The sequence below is a fragment of the Oncorhynchus masou genome, chromosome 19, assembly GCF_036934945.1.
Source record: "Oncorhynchus masou masou isolate Uvic2021 chromosome 19, UVic_Omas_1.1, whole genome shotgun sequence".
NCBI classification, from domain to species: domain Eukaryota; kingdom Metazoa; phylum Chordata; class Actinopteri; order Salmoniformes; family Salmonidae; genus Oncorhynchus; species Oncorhynchus masou.
This window is the reverse complement of record NC_088230.1, coordinates 4,222,494-4,234,331: the sequence shown is the minus strand read 5'-3', so window position 1 is coordinate 4,234,331 and position 11,838 is coordinate 4,222,494.

The window sequence follows — 11,838 nt, the reverse complement described above, 5'->3', positions numbered from 1 at the left end:
GCAAGTCCTTCTGTTCACCTGATTTAGAATTCCTCACAATCAAATGTAGACCGCATTATCTACCAAGAGAATTCTCTTCGATTATAATCACAGCCGTATATATTCCCCCCCAAGCAGACACATCGATGGCTCTGAACGAACTTTATTTGACTCTTTGCAAACTGGAAACCACATATCATGAGGCTGCATTCATTGTAGCTGGGGATTTTAACAAGGCTAATCTGAAAACAAGACTCCCTAAATTGTATCAGCATATCGATTGCGCAACCAGGGCTGGTAAAACCTTGGATCATTGCTATTCTAACTTCCGCAATGCATATAAGGCCCTCCCCCGCCCTCCTTTCGGAAAAGCTGACCACGACTCCATTTTGTTGCTCCCTGCCTACAGACAGAAGCTAAAACAAGAAGCTCCCGCGCTCAGGTCTGTTCAACACTGGTCTGACCAATCTGATTCCACGCTCCAAGACTGCTTCCATCACGTGGACTGGGATATGTTCCAATCTGCGTCCAACAACAACATTGACAAATACGCTGATTCGGTGAGCGAGTTCATTAGAACGTGCATTGAAGATGCCGTTCCCATAGCAACGATTAAAACATTCCCAAACAAGAAAACTGTGGATTGATGGCAGCATTCGTGTGAAACTGAAAGCGCGAACCACTGCTTTTAACCAGGGCAAGGTGACCGGATCATGACCGAATACAAACAGTGTAGCTATTCCCTCCGCAAGGCAATCAAACAAACAAGGCGTCAGTATAGAGAAAAAGCAGAGTCGCAATTCAACGGCTCAGACACAAGAGGTATGTGGCAGTGTCTACAGTCAATCACGGATTACAAAAAGAAAACCAGCCCCATCACGGACCAGGATGTCTTGCTCCCAGGCAGACTAAATAATTGTTTGCCCGCTTTGAGGACAATACAGTGCCACTGACACGGCCCGCAACCAAAACATGCGGACTCTCCTTCACTGCAGCCAAAACATGCGGACTCTCCTTCACTGCAGCCGACGTGAGTAAAACATTTAAACGTGTTAACTTCGAAAGGCTGCAGGCCCAGACGGCATCCCCAGGCGCGCCCTCAGAGCATGCGCAGACCAGCTGGCTGGTGTGTTTACGGACATATTCAATCAATCCTTATCCCAGTCTGCTGTTTCCACATGCTTCAAGAGGGCCACCATTGTTCCTGTTCCCAAGAAAACTAAGGTAACTGAGCTAAACGACTACCACCCCGTAGCACTCACTTCCGTCATCATGAAGTGCTTTGAGAGACTAGTCAAGGACTCTATCACCTCCACCCTACCTGACACCCTAGACCCACTCCAATTTGCTTACCACACAAATAGGTCCACAGACGATGCAATCTCAACCACACTGCACACTGCCCTAACCCATCTGGACAAGAGGAATACCTATGTGAGAATGCTGTTCATCGACTACAGCTCAGCATTTAACACCATATTACCCTCCAAACTTGTGCAACTGGGTACTGGACTTCCTGACCGGCCGCCACCAGGTGGTGAGGGTAGGTAACAACATCTCCACCCCGCTGATCCTCAACACTGGTGCCCCACAAGGGTGCGTTCTGAGCCCTCTCCTGTACTCCCTGTTCACCCACGACTATGTCGCCATGCACGCCTCCAACTCAATCATCAAGTTTGCGGACGACACTACAGTGGTAGGCTTGATTACCAACAACGATGAGACGGCCTACAGGGAGGAGGTGAGGGCCCTCGGAGTGTGGTGTCAGGAAAATAACCTCACACTCAATGTCAACAAAACAAAGGAGATGATTGTGGACTTCAGGAAACAGCAGAGGGAGCACCCCCCTATCCACATCGATGGGACAGTAGTGGAGAGGGTAGTACGTTTTAAGTTCCTTGGCATACACATCACAGACAAACTGAATTGGTCAACCCACACAGACAGCATTGTAAAGAAGGCGCAGCATCGCCTCTTCAACCTCAGGAGGCTGAAGAAATTTGGCTTGTCACCAAAAGCACTCACAAACTTCTACAGATGCACAAACGAGAGCATCCTGTCGGGCTGTATTACCGCCTGGTACGGCAACTGCTCCGCCCACAACCGTAAGGCTCTCCAGAGGGTAGTGAGGTCTGCACAACGCATCACCAGGGGCAAACTACCTGCCCTCCAGGACACCTACACCACCTGATGTCACAGGAAGGCCATAAAGATCAAGGACAACAACCACCATAGCCACTGCCTGTTCACCCCGCTATCATCCAGAAGGCGAGGTCAGTACAGGTGCATCAAAGCAGGGACCGAAAGACTGAAAAACAGCTTCTATCTCAAGGCCATCAGGCTGTTAAACAGCCACCACTAACATTGAGTGGCTGCTGCCAACACACTAACTCAACTCCAGCCACTTTAATAATGGGAATTGATGTAAAATATATCACTCGTCACTTTAAACAATGCTACTTAATATAATGTTTACATACCCTACATTTCTCATCTCATATGTATATGTATATACTGTACTCTATATCATCTACTGCATTTTTATGTAACACGTATCACTAGCCACTTTAAACTATGCCACTTTGTTTACATGCCCTACATTACTAATCTCATATGTATATTGTCAGGATTTGGCCAGGGTTGTTCCGGGTTTTGGTCACTAGATGCCCCCATTGTGCTTTTTGACCTTATGTTTTTTCCCTTGTTCCCCATTATTATTTGCACCTGTGCCTCGTTTCCCCTGATTGTATTTAAACCCTTAGTTTCCCTCAGTTCTGTGCTCTGTGTTTGTATGTTAGCACCCAGCCCTAGTGTTCTGTGTATTCTTGTCGATTCCGGTGGATGCTCTTGTGGAATTCTGTTTTTGTTTTTGAGTATCTCTTGAGGCTTTTTTGTGCTATTCCTACCACCTTTTGGATTTGCCATTTTTTGTATTGAAGGACTTCTCCTTTTTACTTTATTAAATACACCGTCTTAAGTACTGCTGTGTCTGCCTCATCTTCTGGGTTCTGCTGACTATTCGTGGCTCAGTTGGTTAAGTGACTGTTTCTCACTCCGGAGACCCAGGTTCGTAACCGGGTCCTGACATATATACTGTACTCGAAACCATCTACTGTATCTTGCCTATGCCGTTATGTACCATCACTCATTCATATCTTTATGTACATATTTTTTATCCCTTTACACTTGTGGGTATAAGGTCGTAGTTTTGGAATTGTTAGGTTAGATTACTCGTTGGTTATTACTGCATTGTCGGAACTAGAAGCACAAGCATTTCGCTACACTCGCATTAACATCTGCTAACCATGTGTATGTGACAAATACATTTGATTTGATTTTTTTTAAACTGCTGCTCTTGTTAATTACTTGTTACTTTTATCTCTTATTCTTATCCATATTTCGGAAACTGCACTGGGGCTCGCAAGTAAGCATTTCCATGTCAGGTCTACACCCGTTTAATTCGGCGCATTTGTCTAATACTATTTTATTTTATTTGGATTCTATCTTTTCTTTTTCAGTGAGACTATATATCTGCTTGCCGTGCAGCCTTGATATCCTCTGGTGTGATGGCAGACACGCCTTCAGGTGATATACCACCCCTCTCTAGAGTTGACTTGCAAAGCAGCCACCCTTGCAACATCCTAATTTTTCACTGCTCTGCTTCCATGCCAAACCGCTGAGATTACTTCTGGTGGCATAGATTCTGTGTATTCACCCACGTGGTTGTTGAGAATGACAGGACAACAAGACAGTGTGTCAGCGTCTGCATTCATTTTCCCAGGCCTGTAATTTGTAACAGATCGCCTATTTAAGTGCTAAAAACTCCAGTTTGCAAGAGTGGAGGTGATAGTTTTTCTCTGCTGGAGTTAGCGTTCTTGACCCATACTTGATTACACATAGTCTCCCGTTCTGATGTTGGTGAAGGACAGCCCCTAGAGCCTCATTGAGACGTCAGTGTGTAGCACAAATGGTACGTCACAGTCTGGGTATGCTAGTATGGGTGGATTGGTTAGCATGTTCACCAACTTGGCTATGATGGTTCTTTGTACAGCCATCCACTGGACTGGTGTCTTAGGATGCCATTGTCCATTGCTAACCATTTTGGCCTGGGTTTTTCCTCTGGTTGACTTGGAAGTTTTCCCCTTTTCTGCTGATGGACTTTGTAGCAGCTCAAATAGAGGTTTGGCCATCCTGGAGAAATCTTGGATGAAAGGCATATAGTGGCTGAAGCGTCCCAGCAGAGTCCTGACCTCTCCAACTGTCTGTGGCTCCCTCTCCTTTAGCTGCAACACAGCCTCCAAGTCTTTTGGGTCGATTTGTACTCCCTTGCTGGATACAATCCAACCTATGTACCTCACTCAGCGTCTGAAGACGTCACACTTTTTCGGCCGCAGTTTGATGCTGTGCTTCCTCATCCGACGAACCACTCTTCTCAGGTCTTCCACATGTTTACTGAACGTCTTGGAATAGAGGAGAACATCGTCCAGAGATATGGAGAACAGCAGTCGTCTCTCATGCCATCTAGAACTCCTTCCATACACCTCTGGAAAGCGGATGGGCTGTTGGTCAAACCAAAGGGGATGCGAACCCACTCATATAGCCCTCAGGAGGTGCTGAACAAGGTGGCTTGTCTTGAGCTTTCATCCACGAAGCCTTGATGGTAACCGCTGCCTTGATGGTAAGCGCTGCCTTGGTCGAGTATCGAGAGCCATGTGTATCCCCCTAGGTTATCCAGCAGGTCTTGTATCCGTGGCAACAGATGATGGTCTGGGATGATCTTGTGATTCAGCTCCCTGAAGTCAACCCATAACCTCAGGCTGCTCTCCTTCTTGCGCATGCAGACCGAGGGGATGAATATGGAGATGTGGATTTCTTGACCCAGTCTTTCTCCAGTAGGTTTTGGACATATTCTCTCAACTCTTTGTATAGAGGTTTGAGAATGGAGTTGTAACTTTTCTGGACAGGCATGTTTTCCTTCAAGTTGAGTTTCAGCTTAAGGTTCGGAATGCAGCTGATATTTCCACATTCCTGTGCAAACACATCAGGTTCGTCCAACAGCATTCTTCTGACTATTTTCTGTTCCTCGTCCTATGGATGTTCTAAGTCAACAGGTGGGTACCATTTTTCACTGGACCCAACTGGTGTGTGACTTTCTTTTCTCTTCTCACCTTAATGAAGCTGATTGGAGCACTGGGGCTCCCGAGTCGTGCAGCGGTCTAAGGCACTGCATCTCAGTGCTAGAGGCGTCACTACAGACCCTGGTTCAATTCCATGCTGTATCACAACCAGCTGTGATTGGGACTCCCATAGGGCAGCGCACAATTGGCCCAGCGTTGTCCAGGTTTGGCCGGCGTATGCCGTCATTGTAAATAATAATTTGTTCTTAACTGACTTGCCTAGTTAAATAAAGGTTAAATAAAAATTAGGAAAGCATCACAAGACTGACTCACATGTTTCTTCTGACAGTCAGCTGCTGTGATGACAGGTCTGGTGTCCTCCATGAGCTCTACCCAACCCTGCACTGTTCTTTGAGAGAGGTAAATGTCATGTTTGGAGTTCTGAATTGGAATCTTTACCACCTTTGAGGCTCCACAGGGCACATCCACGAGGCATGGGAACAGCTCCAAACCATCTGGGCTCTCCATGGCTGGCTCGAACATCATTGTTCATCTCTCCGGCCAGGCTCTGATTCTACATTTTCCCTCAGCTATTTGACCTGTAGCAATGGTCCTTTCTTTCCTTTCCTTCCCACGTTTACCAAACAGCTCAGTGACATTTCTTCATGGGTCATCACTCTTGATACTACCCATCCCGGATCCGGGAGCGTAATCATCGCCTGACACTAATTAGCATAACGCAACAGACATAAATGTCCCTAGAAAATATTCCTATTCATGAAAATCACAAATGAAATATACTGAGACACAGCTTAGCCTTTTGTTAATCACCCTGTCATCTCAGATTTTCAAAATATGCTTTACAGCCAAAGCTAGACAAGCATTTGTGTAAGTTTATCGATAGCCTAGCATAGCATTATGCCTTGCTAGCAGCAGGCAACCTTGTCACGAGTCAGAAAAGCAATCAAATTAAATTGTTTACCTTTGATGAACTTCGGATGTTTTCACTCACGAGACTCCCAGGTAGATAGCCAAAGTTCATTTTTTTCCCAAAATATTATTTTTGTAGGCGAAATAGCTCCGTTTGTTCTTCACTTTTGGCCTAGAAATCGACCAGAAATTGCAGTCACGAAAACGGTGAGAAACATTCCAAATTAGCTCCATAATATCGACAGAAACATGGCAAACGTTGTTTAGAATCCATCCTCAAGGTGTTTTTATAATATCTATTCGATAATATATCCGTTGGGACAATTCGTTTTTCACTAGGACCGATTGGAGTAATGGCTACCTCTGTATTTTACGCGAGAATCTCTCTCGGAACCACCATGTGACCACTTACGCAATGTGGCCGCCTACGGCTATTCTTCAACAGAAATGCGTAAAACTACGTCACAATGCTGTAGACACCTTGGGGAATACGTAGAAAGCGTAAGCTTGTTGATGGTACATTCACAGCTGAATAGGGAGTCATTGGAACGCAGTGCTTTCAAAACCTGGGGCACTTCTGAATTGGATTTTTCTCAGGCTTTCGCCTGCAACATCAGTTCTGTTATACTCACAGACAATATCTTTACAGTTTTGGAAACGTTAGTGTTTTCTATCGAAAGCTGTCAATTATATGCATATTCTAGCATCTTTTCCTGACAAAATATCCCGTTTAAAACGGGAACGATTTTTTCCCAAAAATGAAAATACTGCCCCCTAGTACCAAGAGGTTTTTAATTAATGGTAGAGACCATGGTTTCAACGGCTTTTTATTTGACATTCATCACCTCACTCAGATGTACACCTGTCACGCCCTGGCCATAGATGCATTTATCCTCTATTTTGGTTAGGCCAGGGTGTGACTAGGGTGGGCATTCTAGTTTCTTTATTTCTATGTTTTCTATTTCTTTGTGTTTGGCCGGGTGTGGTTCTCAATCAGAGGCAGCTGTCTATCGTTGTCTCTGATTGGGAATCATACTTAGGCAGCCTGTTTTCCTTTCACATTTGTGGGTAGTTGACTTTGTTAGTGGCATTATAGCTCTAGTAAGCGGCACGGTTGTTGTGTTGTTTCTTGTTTTGTTGGCGACATTTATATAAATAAATGAGAATGTACGCTCACCGCTGCGCTTTGGTCCACTTCTTCAGACGATCGTGACAACACTGAGATTGACACCATCAGTCTGTTCACTGTTTTCTCTGATGAGTTGCTCTATGACATTAAAGCCTACTAGTGGACAGTCTACACAGCTCTGACTAACTAACATAGACACTTGTATGGCCATTTCCCCATGTTTACTACTCCGAAGCTCCAAGGACACTTCAATCCATCCATCAAAGGGGACAGTAGTGCCATTTGCTGCAGTCACGTGGAGCTGGCTTTCGGTTAACAAAGTCTCAAGGGGTTGGATCTCAACACTTTGCAAAGCGTCTCTACCAGGCCCTCCCTACAATGCTAACCTGTGCCCCAGTGTCTAACAATATCTCAATTTTGACTCCTTTACATAGGAATGAGAACATACATCTATTCCAATAAGCTGTGTGAAGCGTTTCACCTTAGGTGTCTTAGGCTGAGTGTGGACGTGTAGTTGGTTTCTCTGTTTTCACACAGATGTTTAGTTTGCAGCGGTCACAAAAAGGTAAGAGATAAGAATAACAAGTAATTAAAAAGCAGCAGGGAGTATCGGTACAGAGTCAATGTGCGGGGGCACAGGTGTCGAGGTAATTGAGGTAATATGTATGTACATGTAGGTAGAGTTATTAAAGTGGCGATGCATAGATAATAACCGAGTAGCAGCAGCATGGGGGGGGGCAATGCAAATAGTCTGGGAACCATTTGACTAAATGTTCAGGAGTCTAATTGTTTAGAAGCCTCTTGGACCTAGAATTGGCGCTCCGGTACCGCTTGCTGTGCGGTAGCAGAGAGAACAGTCTTTGACTAGGGTGGCTGGAGTCTTTGACAATTTACATTTACATTTACATTTAAGTCATTTAGCAGACGCTCTTATCCAGAGCGACTTACAAATTGGTGAATTCACCTTCTGACATCCAGTGGAACAGCCACTTTACAATAGTGCATCTACATCATTAAGGGGGGTGGTGAGAAGGATTACTTATCCTATCCTAGGTATTCCTTGAAGAGGTGGGGTTTCAGGTGTCTCCGGAAGGTTGATTGACTCCGCTGTCCTGGCGTCGTGAGGGAGTTTGTTCCACCATTGGGGGCCAGAGCAGCGAACAGTTTTGACTGGGCTGAGCGGGAACTGTACTTCCTCAATGGTAGGGAGGCGAGCAGGCCAGAGGTGGATGAACGCAGTGCCCTTGCTTGGGTGTACGGCCTGATCAGAGCCTGGAGGTACTGCGGTGCCGTTCCCCTCACAGCTCCGTAGGCAAGCACCATGGTCTTGTAGCGGATGCGAGCTTCAACTGGAAGCCAGTGGAGAGAGCGGAGGAGCGGGGTGACGTGAGAGAACTTGGGAAGGTTGAACACCAGACGGGCTGCGGCGTTCTGGATGAGTTGTAGGGGTTTAATGGCACAGGCAGGGAGCCCAGCCAACAGCGAGTTGCAGTAATCCAGACGGGAGATGACAAGTGCCTGGATTAGGACCTGCGCCGCTTCCTGTGTGAGGCAGGGTCGTACTCTGCGGATGTTGTAGAGCATGAACCTACAGGAACGGGCCACCGCCATGATGTTGGTTGAGAACGACAGGGTGTTGTCCAGGATCACGCCAAGGTTCTTAGCGCTCTGGGAGGAGGACACAATGGAGTTGTCAACCGTGATGGCGAGATCATGGAACGGGCAGTCCTTCCCCGGGAGGAAGAGCAGCTCCGTCTTGCCGAGGTTCAGCTTGAGGTGGTGATCCGTCATCCACACTGATATGTCTGCCAGAGATGCAGAGATGCGATTCGCCACCTGGTCATCAGAAGGGGTTAAAGGAGAAGATTAATTGTGTGTCGTCTGCGTAGCAATGATAGGAGAGACCATGTGAGGTTATGACAGAGCCAAGTGACTTGGTGTATAGCGAGAATAGGAGAGGGCCTAGAACAGAGCCCTGGGGGACACCAGTGGTGAGAGCGCGTGGCGAGGAGACAGATTCTCGCCACGCCACCTGGTAGGAGCGACCTGTCAGGTAGGACGCAATCCAAGCGTGGGCCGCGCCGGAGATGCCCAACTCGGAGAGGGTGGAGAGGAGGATCTGATGGTTCACAGTATCGAAGGCAGCCGATAGGTCTAGAAGGATGAGAGCAGAGGAGAGAGAGTTAGCTTTAGCAGTGCGGAGCGCCTCCGTGATACAGAGAAGAGCAGTCTCAGTTGAATGACTAGTCTTGAAACCTGACTGATTTGGATCAAGAAGGTCATTCTGAGAGAGATAGCGGGAGAGCTGGCCAAGGACGGCACGTTCAAGAGTTTTGGAGAGAAAAGAAGAAGGGATACTGGTCTGTAGTTGTTGACATCGGAGGGATCGAGTGTAGGTTTTTTCAGAAGGGGTGCAACTCTCGCTCTCTTGAAGACAGAAGGGACGTAGCCAGAGGTCAGGGATGAGTTGATGAGCGAGGTGAGGTAAGGGAGAAGGTCCCCGGAAATGGTCTGGAGAAGAGAGGAGGGGATAGGGTCAAGCGGGCAGGTTGTTGGGCGGCCGGCCGTCACAAGAAGCGAGATTTCATCTGGAGAGAGAGGGGAGAAAGAGGTCAGAGCACAGGGTAGGGCAGTGTGAGCAGAACCAGCGGTGTCGTTTGACTTAGCAAACGAGGATCGGATGTCGTCGACCTTCTTTTCAAAATGGTTGACGAAGTCATCTGCAGAGAGGGAGGAGGGGGGGGAGGAGGATTCAGGAGGGAGGAGAAGGTGGCAAAGAGCTTCCTAGGGTTAGAGGCAGATGCTTGGAATTTAGAGTGGTAGAAAGTGGCTTTAGCAGCAGAGACAGAGGAGAAAATGTAGAGAGGAGGGAGTGAAAGGATGCCAGGTCCGCAGGGAGGCGAGTTTTCCTCCATTTCCGCTCGGCTGCCCGGAGCTCTGTTCTGTGAGCTCGCAATGAGTCATCGAGCCACGGAGCGGGAGGGGAGGACCGAGCCGGCCTGGAGGATAGGGGACATAGAGAGTCAAAGGATGCAGAAAGGGAAGAGAGGAGGGTTGAGGAGGCAGAATCAGGAGAAAGGTTGGAGAAGGTATGAGCAGAGGGAAGAGATGATAGGATGGAAGAGGAGAGAGTAGCGGGGGAGAGAGAGCGAAGGTTGGGACGGCGCGATACCATCCGAGTAGGGGCAGTGTGGGAAGTGTTGGATGAGAGCGAGAGGGAAAAGGATACAAGGTAGTGGTCGGAGACTTGGAGGGGAGTTGCAATGAGGTTAGTGGAAGAACAGCATCTAGTAAAGATGAGGTCGAGCGTATTGCCTGCCTTGTGAGTAGGGGGAAGGTGAGAGGGTGAGGTCAAAAGAGGAGAGGAGTGGAAAGAAGGAGGCAGAGAGGAATGAGTCAAAGGTAGACGTGGGGAGGTTAAAGTCGCCCAGGACTGTGAGAGGTGAGCCGTCCTCAGGAAAGGAGCTTATCAAGGCATCAAGCTCATTGATGAACTCTCCGAGGAACCTGGAGGGCGATAAATGATAAGGATGTTAAGCTTGAAAGGGCTGGTAACTGTGACAGCATGGAATTCAAAGGAGGCGATAGATAGATGGGTAAGGGGAGAGAGAGAGAGAATGACCACTTGGGAGAGATGAGGATCCCGGTGCCACCACCCCGCTGACCAGAAGCTCTCGGGGTGTGCGAGAACACGTGGGCGGACGAAGAGAGAGCAGTAGGAGTAGCAGTGTTATCTGTGGTGATCCATGTTTCCGTCAGTGCCAGGAAGTCGAGGGACTGGAGGGAGGCATAGGCTGAGATGAACTCTGCCTTGTTGGCCGCAGATCGGCAGTTCCAGAGGCTACCGGAGACCAGGAACTCCACGTGGGTCGTGCGCGCTGGGACCACCAGATTAGGATGGCCGCGGTCACGCGGTGTGGAGCGTTTGTATGGTCTGTGCAGAGAGGAGAGAACAGGGATAGATAGACACATAGTTGACAGGGTACAGAAGAGGCTACGCTAATGCAAAGGAGATTGGAATGACAAGTGGACTACACGTCTCGAATGTTCAGAAAGTTAAGCTTACGTAGCAAGAATCTTATTGACTAAAATGATTGAAATGATACAGTACTGCTGGAGTAGGCTAGCTGGTAGTGGCTGCGATGTAGCTAACCTAGAAAATCGCTCTAGGCTAAACAATTGTCTTAGATACAAAGACGGCTATGTAGCTAGCTAGCTACGATCAAACAAAACAAACCGTTGTACTGTAATAGTTACTACAGTGCTGCTATTCGGGGGCTAGCTGGCTAGCTACGTTAGAAGAACGACAATAGCTGGCCAGCTAACCTAGAAAATCGCTCTAGGCTACACAATTGTCTTAGATACAAAGACGGCTATGTAGCTAGCTAGCTACGATCAAACAAAACAAACCGTTGTACTGTAATAGTTACTACAGTGCTGCTATTCGGGGCTAGCTGGCTAGCTACGTTAGAAGAACGACAATAGCTGGCCAGCTAACCTAGAAAATCGCTCTAGGCTACACAATTGTCTTAGATACAAAGACGGCTATGTAGCTAGCTAGCTACGATCAAACAAATCAAACCGTTGTACTGTAATGAAGTGAAATGAAAAATGTGATACTACCTGTGGAGCGACGCGGAATGTTGACCGGGTAGTTGGAGTTCAATTCGGTAGAGGTTGGCT